Below are 15,898 nucleotides of genomic sequence, written 5' to 3'. Positions count from 1 at the left end.
TTACTTCTTTTGGAGGTGATTTATTTAAACAAAAGGAAGGAGCAGCAATGGGCTCTCCTTTATCTCCGGCTATAGCAAATATGCACATGGAAAACTCTGAAACAAGAGCACTTGTCTCGAGCACATTGAAACCATGTTTTTGGTTTAGATATGTGGATGACACTTTGGTTGCCTGGTCACATGGTAAAGATACACTTAATGATTTTCTAAATCATCTCAATGCACAAAACCCGGCCATCCAGTTCACCATGGAAATGGAGGTGAATAACACATTCCCGTTCCTAGATATTTTGCTTGGACATGGCCTAAATGGTAAAATAGCACACAGCGTTTACAGAAAGCGAACGCACACACTGATGCTATTTGAATGCAGAATCACATCATCACCCAGCTCAGACATCCTCTCTTATCAAGACGCTGATATATCAGGCTAAAGCAGTGTCAGATGGTGAAAGTCTCGTGAGAAAGATTAAACACGTTAAAGAAGCACTACGACAGAATGGCTACAATAATGCTCAAATTAACAGAGCATTGAATGCCAAATCACGATGGCAAAGCAACAATGCTGAAATCGATAAGATTGTTAAAACAATTAAAATACCATATATCTCGGGAGTAACTGACAAATTAGTACGTGTTTTGCAAAAGCAAAACATTACAGTAGGAGGGAGACACAGGGAGGTGGAGGGAGACAGGGGGAGGGAGTGGGACACGGGGAGGAGGAATGAGACACGGGCAGGAGGAGGAAGAAGATGAGGGGGAGGAAAAGGAGGTGCTGCAGCTGCTGACCGTCTTGACAGCGGATCTGATCGTCGGCTACATGGCTCACCTGGTGACACAGACGGAGTAGCTGCAGGTGCAGGAGCAGCTGCAGGTCCAGCAGCTGCAGAAGGTTTAGCCAGCACAGCTGGTGCAGGAGGTGGTCAACTGCCTGGGGGACCTGTTCCTCACACGGAGTGGGTGGAGCACCGAGGGCACCGCCGGCTGCTCATGGACGTGGCCTGGGAAGTCATCCGCGATGGCTCTGCGAGCTGGGGCCGCGTGGTGGTCCTGGTGGTGCTCTGCTCGCTCCTCCCTCGCGAAGAGGCTGGTGGACTGCGTACGTCTGAGCGACGCGGAGAAGTCGGCCGTGACGGACGTGGTGGCCGCCTTGTTGGTGAACGTGTGCGGGGCCTGGTTCGTCGAGCAGGGAGGCTGGGAGGGCTTCCTGCGAGCATTCGGGCTGGGGACGCCCACTTAGGAGAGGGGCCGTGGATGCGGTGCGTTAAATTGTGGGTACTCCTTCCTCTACTGAAACATCCGCCCAGTGTGGAAGAGTAGACCAAAACATCGCGTAAAGGGGTTCTCTAGAACTCGGTCTTGTAGAAATTCTTCCTATCACCAGAGATATGATAAAGCTATTGCGGAATTGTGCCACCACTCCACAATTCAAATTGTTTTGGCAGAGTATTCAAATAATGCTGCTGCTCACGATACAGGTTCCTGCTTATGTATTTGACATGGGGGGTGTTTGGAAGCGGCTCAGTGACCCAGAGGTTGTGGTGCCGCGGCAGCGGAGCCGCTCCATCGGGGCCGTGCCCACCGCCGTGACGCAGCCACCGGGGAGTGACGGCGCCGACGTGGCGCGCCCATCACACGAATGCACACACACCCCACGTAGAGCCGGGAGGGAAGGTCACCTGGCCAACAGGTTTTTATCCAGAAGCCCCTAATGAGATCAAGCTTCATGGTTTCCTGCAGCCGGGAAATTGGGCGACCTACCCCCGAGGCTGAAGAGCACCGCGGTGCTGTGACCTGGGATTGTAATGGCATGGTCATGGCAGGGGCTGTTTAGCCACCGCGAGTGGAACCACACACACACAAACACGAGTCAGTGGGCGGATAGCGGGAAGAACGGAAAGCGGACGTCCAATAAACCACTGCGGTGACGTCACCAGAGCGGTGATCCGAGGGCGGGAAAATCCAGACCTCTGATTGGACAGGGGGGCACGGGGTGCGGGAACATCACCGTTCCACAGCTTCTGCAGCATCAGATTGGGACTAAGGTGAGTGCGGGCTAATTGATCAGAGGGAAGAAAGCGGAGAGGCAGGCAGGATAAGTTCAGCCCAGGATCCCCGAGGGATAAGCTAAAGTCTGCTGACCCACACAATCACGAGTAGTTTAGCGGGTTACTCGCGGTGAATAAAATAGCTAGTAGGGGGATAAACTGTGTCGTGTGGTCTTTGTGAGTGTGAAGAGGAAGGCGGAGTGCTTAGCATTCGCGTGCCCGTGCGGCTGTTTACCGGAGTGCTTAGCGTTTGCGTACCTGGGCGACTGTTTACGGGAGTGCTTAGCGTTCGCGTGCCCGTGCGGCTGTTTACCGGAGTGCTTAGCGTTTGCGTACCTGGGCGACTGTTTACGGGAGTGCTTAGCGTTTGCGTACCTGGGCGACTGTTTACCGGAGTGCTTAGCGTTCGCGTACCTGGGCGACTGTTTACGGGAGTGCTTAGAGTTCGCGTGCCTGGGCGACTGTTTACGGGAGTGCTTATCGTTCGCGTACCTGGGCGACTGTTTACGGGAGTGCTTAGCATTCGCGTGCCCGTGCGGCTGTTTACGGGAGCGCTTAGCGTTCACGTACCTGGGCGATTGTTTACGGGAGTGCTTAGCGCTTGCGTACCTGTGCGACTGTTTACGGGAGTGCTTAGCGTTCGCATACCTGGGCGACTATTTACGGGAGTGTCTTGCGGTCGCGTGCATGCGCGGTTGTTTCTAGCGAAGCAGAGAGCTAAGCGCCTGGTGTGCGCGTACACGCGCGGCTGTTTAAACGGCCCTTTTAAATCAGAGCGGAGTGACTCCCTCCAATAAGCGGCGCGCGCACGGCAGACACCCCTGCCCTCTCACCCCCGAACCCAACTCCCTCGCGTGTGATTGGTGTATGGGGCTGGGCAGGTAGCGGTGTTGGGTTTGTTATTGCCTAGGCGCGTAGAGCGTGTGTGTGAGGGAGTCATGTGTCAGCATACCGTACCCATTTGTTTACGTACTGAAATCACGCGTCGGCGCACCGTACCCATTTGTTTACGTACGTGAGTCACGCATCAGTGCGCCGTACCCATTTTTTTACGTACGGGACAGAGTCTTGCTTCGCGAGCGCGCTCACCGCAGCACGCCGCCACTGAACCCGCGTAGCGCGCCGCAAGAGTAAAGCGTACAAGCCCACTAATTGAGCCATGCCAACGCGGTCGGTAACAAAGTCAGGGGCCCCGGGGGGCGAGGAGTTGGAGGTCGCTAACCCGAACCCTACAGAACTGCCAGGTGGTAGTAGTACAAATGTAATGGGGGAGTCAGGGGGCAACGGCCCCGACAATTCAGTGATGGCGGGGGACGGCAGCCCCCACAGTTTGGCGTCAGAAGCGGTACGAACCCCCGTGTTACCCCACGCAAAAATATGGCATATATTTACCAGCCGGGGGGCTCCTTGGTGGAAGGCATTCGCCCGCAACGTCATAGGGGCTAAAGAGATTAATGGGTGGACGGACGCGCAGGCGTTACGCCAACTTATTATGAACCTGGATGTGCAGGCAGCCAATTTTGTGGAAGCCCTACCCACAAGCGCGCAGACACAGCTAGAGGAACTGATGCGCCGACTTGATCTGCGTTTCGGTACGCGTGATGAGGAGTAGGCAAAAGCAGCCTTAGAGGCACGCTACCGCCAACCCGGCGAGGACCTGCGTGATTATGCCGAGGATGTGCGCGAGCTAACAAAGATCGCACACCTGGGATACACGACAGAGATGATTGAGGAGCTTGCCGCTGAGAAGATCCAGCGATACTTGACTCGCACGTCGTGGTGGCAGCCAGACATGAGCTATACACGTCTCCCCTTTAACGCCCTTGTCGAGCGCGCGCGTAAATGTGAAGGAATTTCCAGCGAACGCGCGCAGCTCCGGGGGCTGGGAAGAGAGCGCACCATCGCAAGCCTGTCGTTAGAGTAGGAAGAGGAGGAACAGGAGCTCGCCACGACGGTAAGGGGTCGGGAAAGGGAGCCCCCGGTAGCCCGCGAGACAACCCCGGGATGGGTAGCAGGGCTACAGACCGGCATGGGTGATATAGTCGGCCAGGTGACCCAAGTTGGTGGCCATATCACCAAACTACAGTCCACAGTGGAGACCATTCAGTCGGAAATGGGGGAAATGCGCTCCACGGTAGGGGGGCTAGCCGGGAGGGTGGCCCGACTAGAGGCAGAGTCTGGGCAGCGGCGTACGGGAGGGGAAAGAGGGAGTGTGCGGGGAAGCTCCTACGGGGCCACCGCCCTTCCCCGAGCGTGTTACCTGTGCGACCGCCGCGGGCACCTCGTGAGAGACTGTCCTCAAATCGCCCGCACTAGACAGGCGCCAGGGTTAAACGCCAACGCCCCCTAGAGAGTGGACCACCTAAGGGTGCAATCGACGAGGTCCCAAAACAAAACAACGATAGTAATAATGGTGAGCGAGTGACCCCCGCACAGATTCCGACCACAACACCCAAGGACGCGGTGAGGACAGGTGACTGGCTATGGGAGCTGGTGGCGGCGATCACGGGGGCCACATCACTGGTAGGACAGGTGAACGGGCAGCGCACCTGGATCCTACTCGACACGGGGGCAGTGGCTTCACTCGTGAGCGCCACACACTGCAGCGTGCTCGGGGTTGACGTGAGCCGCCTGCAGGCACACAGCGAGCAGAGCCGGGATGGGGTTGCTGGGAAGGATCTCCCTCGAGGTCCGTCTCGGACACCAGGTGTGTACACAGGAATTCTATGTCTCGAGTGTGTTGTGCCATGAGTGTATTGCGGGTACGGACCTCCTGGAGAAACTGGGGCTCAACGACTAGCCAGGCCAGCGATGCGCCACCGTGGAGGACAGCGGGGAGAGGATCCCGCTCCTGGGACAAGAACGGAATCGCCCTCACTTCACACCCATGGCCGCCACCCTGGTGTCGGCCGTCACCATCGGCCCGCTTGCCGAGATGCTGGTGCCCGTAGCAACACCCTCCGCCGACCCGACACACCGACCATCGGGCGAGGTAATGCTAACTCCTCACCCGGAGCTGGCGGACCGGTACGGAGTTGTGGGGTCAGCCACACTGGTAAACGCAGATGAGGGCCGACTGTTTATGCGGGTGTTTAACCCACACAGTACCCCGGAATTTCTACGACGACGCACCACGGTAGCCACCATACACCCCCTGCACGCGCGCCATTCTAACAACTCGGTGTTTGCACTCTGGGCGGAAGACCCTGGCTGCCCCGAGGACAACCAGGATCTGGCCTGGCGAGTCGGCCCGACCCCCCGAGCCGAGATCGTTCCCTTGCATGATGCGTTACATGTGCCTTGGGCAGATTTACCTAAGGGGGAGGCCGATCAACTGTGCGGATTGTTGCAGGAGCACGCCAACGTGTTTAGTGAGCACGATTCAGATATGGGCCGGACAGACCTTGTTAAGCACCAAATTAACACAGGTGCAGCCCGACCCATCAAACTCCCCGCATACCGAGTGGGCGCGCCTGATCGGACCCAGATCAAAGAGGCAGTCGCGGATATGCTACGTGATAACATAATCCAGCCCTCGGCGAGCCCCTGGTCTTCCCCGGTAGTGCTAGTGACGAAAAAGGATGGGTCGACCCGATTCTGTGTTGATTACCGAAAGTTGAACGCAGTCACCCTCGGCGACGCCTTCCCCATACCGTGCATCGACGACACCTCTGACAGCCTCGCAATAGCACAGTATTTTTCCACCCTCGATCTGGGGTCCGGGTACTGGCAGGTGGAGATGGCAGAGGAGGATCGGCCAAAAACCGCATTCACCACCCCAATTGGACTGTTCGAGTTTCGAGTGCTTCCGTTCGGACTCACTAACGCGCCCGCAACGTTCCAGCGATTGATGGAGTTGGTGATGCGGGGCTTGCAGTGGGAACAGTGCCTGATTTACCTGGACGAGGTGACAGTGTTCAGTAGATCTGTCGGAACACTGGTCCAGGCTGCGAGAGGTGTTCCAGCGATTGCGAGCAGCCCATCTCAAGCTCAAGCCGCGTAAGTGCTACATTGCGCAGTGCGAGGTGGCATACCTCGGACACCGAGTCAGCGAGGCGGGGTGTGCACCGATCCGGAGAAGGTACGCGCCGTAGTGGAATGGCCACGGCCAAGGAACCTGACGGAGATCATTCTTGGGGCTCGCCACCTATTATCGTCGATCTGTAAAGGGATTCAGCGAGATTGCATGCCCCCTCACCCAACTCACCTCCCCTAAGAACCCCTATCAGTGGACGGAGGCCTGCCAGACGGCCTTCACCACCCTCAAAGACCACCTCGCCCACACCCCCACTCTAGCTTTCCCCAATTTCACCACTAATTTTATTTTAGACACCGATGCCTGCAGCAGTGGGCTGAGCGCGGTGCTGTCGCAGGTGCAGGGTGGGACGGAGCGGGTCATCGCATATGCCAGTCGGACCCTGAGTGGGGCCGAGCTGAATTATTGCGTGACCCGTCAAGAACTGTATGCCGTGATCTTCACGTGTAAACAGTTCCGACCGTATATGTATGGCAGGAAATGTCGGGTGCGCACCGACCATCATGCCCTGCATTTCCTCCTTACGTTCAAGGAACCACGGGGGCAGATGGCCCGATGGTTAGCGGAGTTGCATGAGTACAAATTGCAAATCGAGTACAGAGCTGGGCGTACACATGCAAACGCGGACGCCTTGTCGAGGCGACCCGCGGTGTGCGCCGAGACAAGGGCGGAGGAAGTCTGCCCGTGCTTCACAGGGGGACGCTGCCAGCAAACAGCGGACCACCGAGGGCGCGCCGAAACTAAAACCCCCCCTCGCGGGGGAGAGTGCAATATGTGCCACAGAAACCCCGGCAGGGGGAACCAGGGAACCGGGGGACCACCCGGCTGACGCGGAGCCCACGCCCCGGGGCCCAACGGGTCGCTTAACCCCACCCAATCGGATCCAGGAGAACATCGGCTGCGCCTTCCCAGGCCTGGACGACGAGTAGCTGAGACGGACCCAGCTGCGAGGATCCAGATCTGGCGGCGGTGGAAGCGGCCCTACGGGAGAAGAGGGACACCCTACCAGGACCCTGGCGTGGTTTGTACGCCCGGTTGTGCATGCAGAACGTGGTGGTACGGGAGCTCACCGAAGCCGGCCAGCCTGGGTGCATCTGTGTTCCCGCCCAGGTGCGACCCCAGCTGCTAAGACTAGTGCATGACCACCTGCTCGGGGGCCACGACGGGGAGACCCTGCATCGCCAATATCTCTGGCCCAAGTTAGCACAAGACGTGGCCGCCTGGGTGCAGGGCTGCCGCGCGTGTCAGTAATGCGGGCCCAAACTAGCGCGATACCAGGTCCCCCTGAGACCGTTCCGCGTCAGTCGGACGAATCAGCTGGTTGGGATCGACCTGCAGGGGCCATTCCCGCGATCCCACCGGGGCAACCGATATATTCTTGTAGCGGTGTTGTACTTCACACGCTATCCCATAGCGGTGGCCATCCCCGATAAGACAACCCTCATAGTGGCCCGAACATTCGTGGAACACTACGTACTTAAGCACGGGATCCCCGAACGAGTCATTACTGACCAGGGTAGTGAGTTCGACCCTATGCGGAGCTAGGGTCCGGGCCTACCTGCAAGGCGAGGCCGCACACCAGCGGCAGGAGCAGGGCGCCCGACCCCGGATGGAGCCCCCTTCTACTCGGCGGGCTCCAAGGTGTGGCTGCACACCCCTCGCGTCGGGGCCGGACAGATGGGGAAGCTAACCACCTACTGGCGGGGACCCTGGACCGTGGGGCGACAGATCTCCCCCTGGACGGTACTGATTCAAGGGGGGGAGAGAGGCCGGGAGATGGTGGTCAATGTTCGGCGAATAAAACCATGGAGGGCGGCCCCAGCGAGGGAGAACCCCGCCGTTCGACGACCCCGATACCCCGGGGTCCCCACACCCCCCCCCCCCATACCCGGGGGCCTTGCACAGTGTATGGGCCCCACGGAGCCCCGGGCCCCAGGGGGTCCCGACCCGAGCCAGGAGAGACGGGTACGATGGCCCCTGCACACTACCGCTACCGAGTTTGTCTTCCAGCTCGCACGTACCCAGGACCGGTGAGAACCACTGGAGTGGAGGAGGAGACCGCCGCCGGAACCCCGAGAGGTGGAGCCACCACCGCCAAGGCCAGCCACGAGAGCCGGACGAGTCCCGCGGACCCCGCGGCGCTACCTTGTAGGGACAACCCAGGCGAGGTGCTCCAGTCAACCCGGGACGAGGACTGACACCTCGGGGGGCTGTGTGGTGCTGCCACAGCTGAGCCACTCCGTCGGGGCCATACCCACCGCCGTGACGCCGCCACCGGTGCCTCGGATTTCCCGCCACTCTCCCGAGGCCGGTGCTCTCGCAGACGTCCGCTGTTTAGCCTCTACACAGTTGTGGTGCTGCCGCAGCGGAGCCTCTCCGTCGGGGCCGTGCCCACCGCCGTGACGCCGCCAATTGGGAGTGACTGTGCCGACGCGGCGCCCCCCTCGCACGAATGCACGCACACACCATGTAGAGGCGGGAGGGACGGTCACCTGGACATTGTTGCCGTCAATGATAAGTGTGATTTGTAGAGTGTCTTGTCTAACTGATCTAGTTCGGTGCGTATAAGTCTGATTTTCTCTGAGATCAGAGCTAAGCTAGTTTTGAAAAGAATTCGTTTCGCATTAGAAGAAGTTACAGCAGCAGAGGTCAGTGTAAATGCGATTGGAATTACCCCAGAGTCGCGGCATCTCTTCAGAAAGGTAAGAGACTCGATCAGCTGAGCCTTCTTATCCCGGAGTTTGTTGAAGGATCTTAAAGTGACGTGGAAACCCTCCCCGTAGAGGCGGTAAAATTTTCATTTAAAGCTTTCGTGACTGCAGTAATTCATATTCTTAGCTCTTTCGGTAAAGTCACGTTGAAGGGAAACAATAAAATAATAAATATATATAAAACAATAAAAATTCTCACGACGTTTCGAAAGGAATAGATGTAAGATACATGGAACATCTGAAGGCTGTGCTAGTTTACTTGTTAGAAAGCCATGCTTGTAATTGTGCATGTTAAAAAAGATAGGTCCACCTGGATTGTGGATCAATTCACGTGATGTTTTAATCTCTTTTAGCTGTTTTATAAACATATTGGCCCTTAGGATTTCAATTTGCGCACATAAGAAAGAAATATTATGAAAGTATCTTTACATATTTTTTTTTTAATTGTCGTAATTTAAATGCACTAACAAGACTAAAACCTTGAATCACATCCAAAAAAGGAATCTGTGCCTGTAATGCCCACAAATTATTAATAGACTTCAGGTATTGTATCCCTATTGTACAGATACATGGTTTCTGTCTTTGTTTTTTCATAGCCCCTCTTTCTTTTGTACTTGTAATATGTTGGATAAACATGTTGAGACAAAATTGCACAAATACATGTCAATCTGTTGTTCCTTTTCATAGTTCTTATCTTTTTGATGGTGCTCGGTTGACTTAACGTAAGTGAATTGTGGCACCATGAAGGCATGCTATTGGGTGGATTAGAAATATAAATGTTATGGCAACAGACATTCAATATAAGTATTTTATTTAGTAAATCCAAATCATTGAACCAGATATTTAGTAAGCTTATATCAATTTCACCCAGGCAATTAGTACATGTAAATCAATTTCAGCCAGATCATTAATAAATATTAATCAGATTCCTCCAAATATTTAGTAAATCTAAATTACCATTGCTCAGACATTTAGTAAATATAAATCACTTTTCCTTGTAAAATCTATTTGTATTTGCACTATTTTTCAGGCTAAATAACTCATCATTTGGCATGCTATTACTAAATCCAACACATTTTAACTGTTGCTTTTATTACCATGTACTTACTTTTATTCTTTATTTTTAATTTATTCAATATTTTTTTTTTCAAAATTGTAGTGCTTAAAATCTATTCAATTATATCACGTATCACTTCATTGCCAAAATTGTTTTAAGTAACAATGGGTCACTCATTATAGACACCCAGAGAGACCTACAGATTTGCACGGTTGGCTACGTACGGTGCGAAAGAGGTTCAACATACAGGTTGGTGCTGATGAATTCTGACTACCCAATAAGTTGTATTTGTATTCTTGGGTCTTTCGGTAAAGTCACCACGTAGATAGGTTCAGAGAAAGTAGCAAAAAATAACAAAAAACTACGACGTTTCGATTGCAACAAAAGCGGTCGTCAAAGACTTTTAAAACGGCCTGCATCAGCACCTTTCCACCTCCTTGTTTCCTCCTGATGTCGAGGAATGAGTGGGTGGGTGAATGAGTGAGTGGATGAGTGGTTGGGTGAGTGAATGGGTGGGTGGTTGAGTTAATGAGTAGATGTGATGGTGAATGAGTAGATGGGTGTGTGAGTGAAAGGGTGGGTGAGTGAATGGGTGGGTGAGTGAATGAGTGGATAGGGTGGGTTAGTGAACAGAAGGGCAGTTGTGTGAATGAGTGGATGGGTTGGTGAATAAGTGAGTGGGTGGGTGAGTGAATGAGTGGGTGGGTGAGTGGTTGAGTTAGTGAATGAGTGGGTAGGTGAGTGAATGAATAGTTGGGTGAGTGAATGTGTGGGTGGGTGGGTGAGCGAATGAGTGGGGGGGGGGGGTGAATGAGTGGGTGGGTGAGTTAATGATTAATGGGTGAGTGAACGAGTTGGTGAGTGAGTGGATGAGTAGTGGGTGAGTGAAATAGTAGGTGGATAAGTTGATGAGTGTATGGGTGAGTGAATGAGTGAGTGGGTGGGTGAGTGAATGAGTGGGTGGGTGAGTTAATGAGTGGGTAAGTGAGTGAATGAGTTTGTGGGCGAGTGAATGAGTGGGTCTGTAAGTTGATGAGTGTATGGGTGAGTGAATGAGTGGGTGTGTACATTGATGAGTGCATGGGCGAGTGAATGAGTGCGTGGGTGAGTGAATGAGGGGGTGGGTGAGTAAAGGAGTGGGTGCGTGAGTGATTGAATTGCGGTTTTGGGAAGGCGCCTGAAATCTAGGCGGGGGTTGGTGGATCACCACACACAAGATGAGTGGATGAGGTGGTGAGTGACCCCACCCTACCTGGCCATTATATACTCATTCTACCGGGCAATTATGAACCCAACCTTTCATTATCACCAGCACCAATAATCATCACCAGCACCAGCACGAACCATTATCATCATAACCAGCACCAATAATCATCATCATGGCCAGCACCAATCATCATCATCATCCCCAGCACCAGGACCAATCATCATCATCACCATGACCAGCACGAACCATCATCATCATGACCAGCACAAATAATCATCATCACCAGCACCAATCATGATCATCTTCACCAGCACGAATCATCATCATCATCATAACCAGCACCAGCACTCATCATCATGCTCATCACCAGCACCAATCATCATCACCAGCAACAATCATCATCTTCATTACCAATCATCATCACCAGCACCAATCATCATCACCAGCATCACCAATAATCATCATTGTCATCACCAATCATCAGTCGTCATCACCAGCACCAATCATCATCATTATCACCAGCACCAGCACGAATCAGCGTTATGACCAGCACCAGCACCAATCATCATCATCACCAGCAGCAATCATCATCACCAGCACCAATCATCATTATCATCAACAGCACCAATTATAAATCATCATCACCAACCACCCACCACCACCCAACACCACCCACCACCACTCACCTCCACCATCCACCACTCACCACCAACCACCACCACCACCCACTACCCACCAACCACTAGCCACCACCCACCACCACCCACCACCAACCACGAGCCACGACAACCCACTACCAACCACGCACCTCCACCACCACCCGCCACCCACCACCCACCACCACTAACCACCACCCACGACCACCCACCACCCACCACTACCCACCACCATCCACCACCACGTAGCACCACGCACCATCCAGCACCACCCACCACCACGCATCACCACCCACCACCCACCATCACCCACCACCCACCATCACCCACCACCGATCTCCACCAACCACCCACCGCCCACCACCACCAAACCACCAACCACCCACATCCACCAACCACCCACCACCACCCACTACCACCTCCACCACCCACCAACCACCACAACCACCCACCAACCACTACCATCCACCAACCACCACCCACAAACCACCACCACCACCCTCCAACCACCTCCATCACCCACCAACCACCACCACCACCCACCAACCACTACCATCCACAACCACCACCCACAAATCACCACCCACAAACCACCACCCACCAACCACCATAACCACCACTACCCACAAACACCCACCAACTACCACCTACCACCAACCACCACCACCCACCACCACCACCCACCAACCACTACCATCCACCAACACCACCCACAAACCACCACCCACAAACCACCACCCACCAACCACCATAACCACCACTACCCACAAACACCCACCAACTACCACCTACCACCAACCACCACCACCACCCACTACCACCTCCACCACCCACCAACCACCACAACCACCCACCACCCATCCCCACCCACCAACCACCACCACCCACCACCACCCACCACCACCCATCCCCACCACCACCCACCCCCACCCACAACCAATCACCACCAACCACCACCATCCACAACCAACGACCAACTCATCCAACCACAACCACCAGCAACTACAACCACCACCAACCACAACCACCACCTCCCCTCATCATCACATAATCATCATCCATCATCATCATCCATCATCATCGCCACCCAACATCATCGTCACACATCACCACCCATCATGACCAGCATCCTTCATCACAACCACCCATCACCTATCATCACCACCACCATAGACCCATCATCACCACCACCCATCATGATCAATCACCCAATATCACCAACCACCACCACCAACCACCACCACCACCCACAACCACTCACCCACAACCACCCACCCACCACCACCCTCCAACCACCACCACCCACCACCACCCCCAAGCAACCACAACCGCCACCCAAGAACCACCAATCACCACTAATCGCTAAATACCACAAATTACCAATCACCGTTAATCACCAATCACAACCAATAACCACCAACCGCCAAACACCAATCACCACCAATCACTGTTAATCACCAATCACCACCAAACAACACCAATCTCCAAACACCAATAACAAACATTCACCACGAATCACCAATCAAAAACAATCACCAATCACCACCACTCATCATGAATCACCAATCACCATCAATCACCACCAATCACCATGAATCACCAATCACCACCAAACACCATCCATAACCACCAATCTCCAATCACCTTTCACCACCAATCACCAATCACCACCAATCACAAATCACCACCAATCACCAATCATCACCAATCACCACCAATCACAACAATCACCAATCACCACTAATCACCACCAATCTCCAATCACCACCAATCTCCAATCACCACCAATCTCCAATCACCACCAATCTCCAATCACCACCAATCACCACCAATCATCATCATCACCCATCATCACCACCCATCATGATCACCACCCTTCATCACTACCACCCTTCATCACTTCCAACTATCAAAACCACCACCAATCAACCATCATTATCACCATGACCAATCATCAGCACCACCCATCATCACTTTTACCTATCATAACCACCACCCATAAACCATGATCATCACCATGACTAATCATCACCACCACCCATTATCACGGACCACCATCATCATCATTGCCACCAACCACCCAACATCACCATCACCCATCATTATCCTCACCACAAATCAGCATCATCACCCATCATAATCACCACCCATCGTGATCACCACCTTACATCATTAACACCAATTATCAGCATGAACACCCACCATCATCACCAACCATCATTATCACCATCTATCACAATCATCACCACCGATCATCATCAACCACCTATCAACACCACCACCACCGACCATCATCAACACACATCATCACCCATCAACCATCATCATCAACAGCCATCAGCACCCATCATAATCACCACCCATCGTCATCTATAACCATCATCACCACCCACCATCATCAACCACCACCACCCATCATCATCACCCATCATCATCACCACCCACGGCCACCACCCGCACTGCACCACGTGGTGCGGCAGCTGTGCGCGTGGGGGCGGCGCCTCGCGGAAGTGACGTCATTTCTGGTACGTCATAGCCACGCCTCCACCGCCAGTCGAGAGGAATGCGCACGAGGGAGCAGCTGCAGACGACGTTGGAGAGCGAATCCTCAACGAGGTGAGCGTCCCTGTTGACTATGAGTGTTGTTTATCTTTATTTTACATTTTGACCGCAAATTAAAGCCTCATTATTGTTGATATGTTGGTATTTTTATTTTCTGCAATCAAATTAGGACTGCTAGATAGGTTACTTGGCATGCCCTGATATGTTGCTTTTACTGTCACTGTTTAGACATAAGCGAGTCAGCATTTTAAAATTAATAACTAACTTGTTTAAATCTCAGAGTATGAATAACATGTCTACAATTATTGTTTTCTGATTGCTGGCACAATTGTGCCCTACATTTTATGTATTGAATGTTATTCAACATTGGGGAGGAGTCTGCCTTCTTGTTCAGACCCCAGCTGCTGCCATAGTTGTCTCTAATCTGTGATGTCACAGCCACATGGGTGGTGTCTCTGACATCACGTGACCCACGACGTCATGCTCGGTTTATAACAAATAATTTAAGTAAGGTCATATGACCCTCATGACCTACAAGGCATAGGGGGGGGGGGGGGGGGGGGTGTTTATCAAGAATTCGATTAATGCAAATGGGCTGTACATTAACATGCATGTGTGGATTAAATATCATTAAGTTTGGCGATTATGTTTAATGTAATAGGCTGGTGGAATAAACATGTTTGTGTGGATCGATGAGTGAGTGATCAGAAGCACGTATGAGTGGCAAACAAGTGCGGGCGTTGGCTTGAAAGCAACAGGCATGGAAGTGATGGGATTGGTACAGTGAGTGGTCAAATATGTAATATTTTAGAGGATGAGTGATTCAAATTGTTGCTAAATCTTAGCGTTGTTCCAAACTCCACAGGCCATCCAACTTCACGCAGAATCTACTCTTTCCCAACAACATGGATAGCCATATCAAGTGGGCTGAGATTGTGGATGACTATGAGGGTAAGTCCCAGATACCTGCATCACGTGGCTTATATACAGAGAAGGAGGCTCCTTTATCAATTACTTTGAGAAGACATGGCTTGGTTGTGATGGGAAGACGTAATGATCGAGTGTTCCAGAAACGATGGGTTTATATCTGAATTTCAGCCATTTTTGTTTAAACTGGGGTCTCAAGCTTATGGAATTAATGGTCTCAGCATGCCCACAAAAACATGACTTGTAAAGTTTTACTGCCATGTGATGAATATTTCTCAATAGCAGCTCCTGTTGTGTGGAAAGAGCTAATTACAGGGATCTTAAAATTCGTTCTGTGAAACTCCATGTTCTTCGTTCTCTAATTCATTACTCGTCCTTTGAATTACCTGTCTGCTCTTCGCAGGCCGGGAATCGTCGCGCCAGTCGACCACCTGGGGTGACATTATGGATAAAGTGGACCCTTTCCCAGGCCAAGGTTACAAGCATCGCTCCCCAAAGGTGTGTATGGGGTCTGTGGGGGTCAAATACACATTATCTACAAAACTGGCACACCATCTCTCCACATTACCTTTCTCACCACACCACCACCAATTAAATAGACCATCATATAGCCTTATCATGAATCTATAACATCACAAGACACCATCTCTCTGGAACATTCCTCTGCTTCACCTCTCTGTATATCAAAACCAGC

This window comes from Petromyzon marinus, chromosome 22 (genome assembly GCF_048934315.1).
Source record: "Petromyzon marinus isolate PM22_M1 ecotype Great Lakes invasive population chromosome 22, UKy_Petmar_22M1.pri1.0, whole genome shotgun sequence".
Taxonomy (NCBI): Eukaryota; Metazoa; Chordata; class Hyperoartia; order Petromyzontiformes; family Petromyzontidae; genus Petromyzon; species Petromyzon marinus.
The sequence above is the reverse complement of the archived record's forward strand: the minus strand, read 5'-3'. Positions refer to the sequence as shown.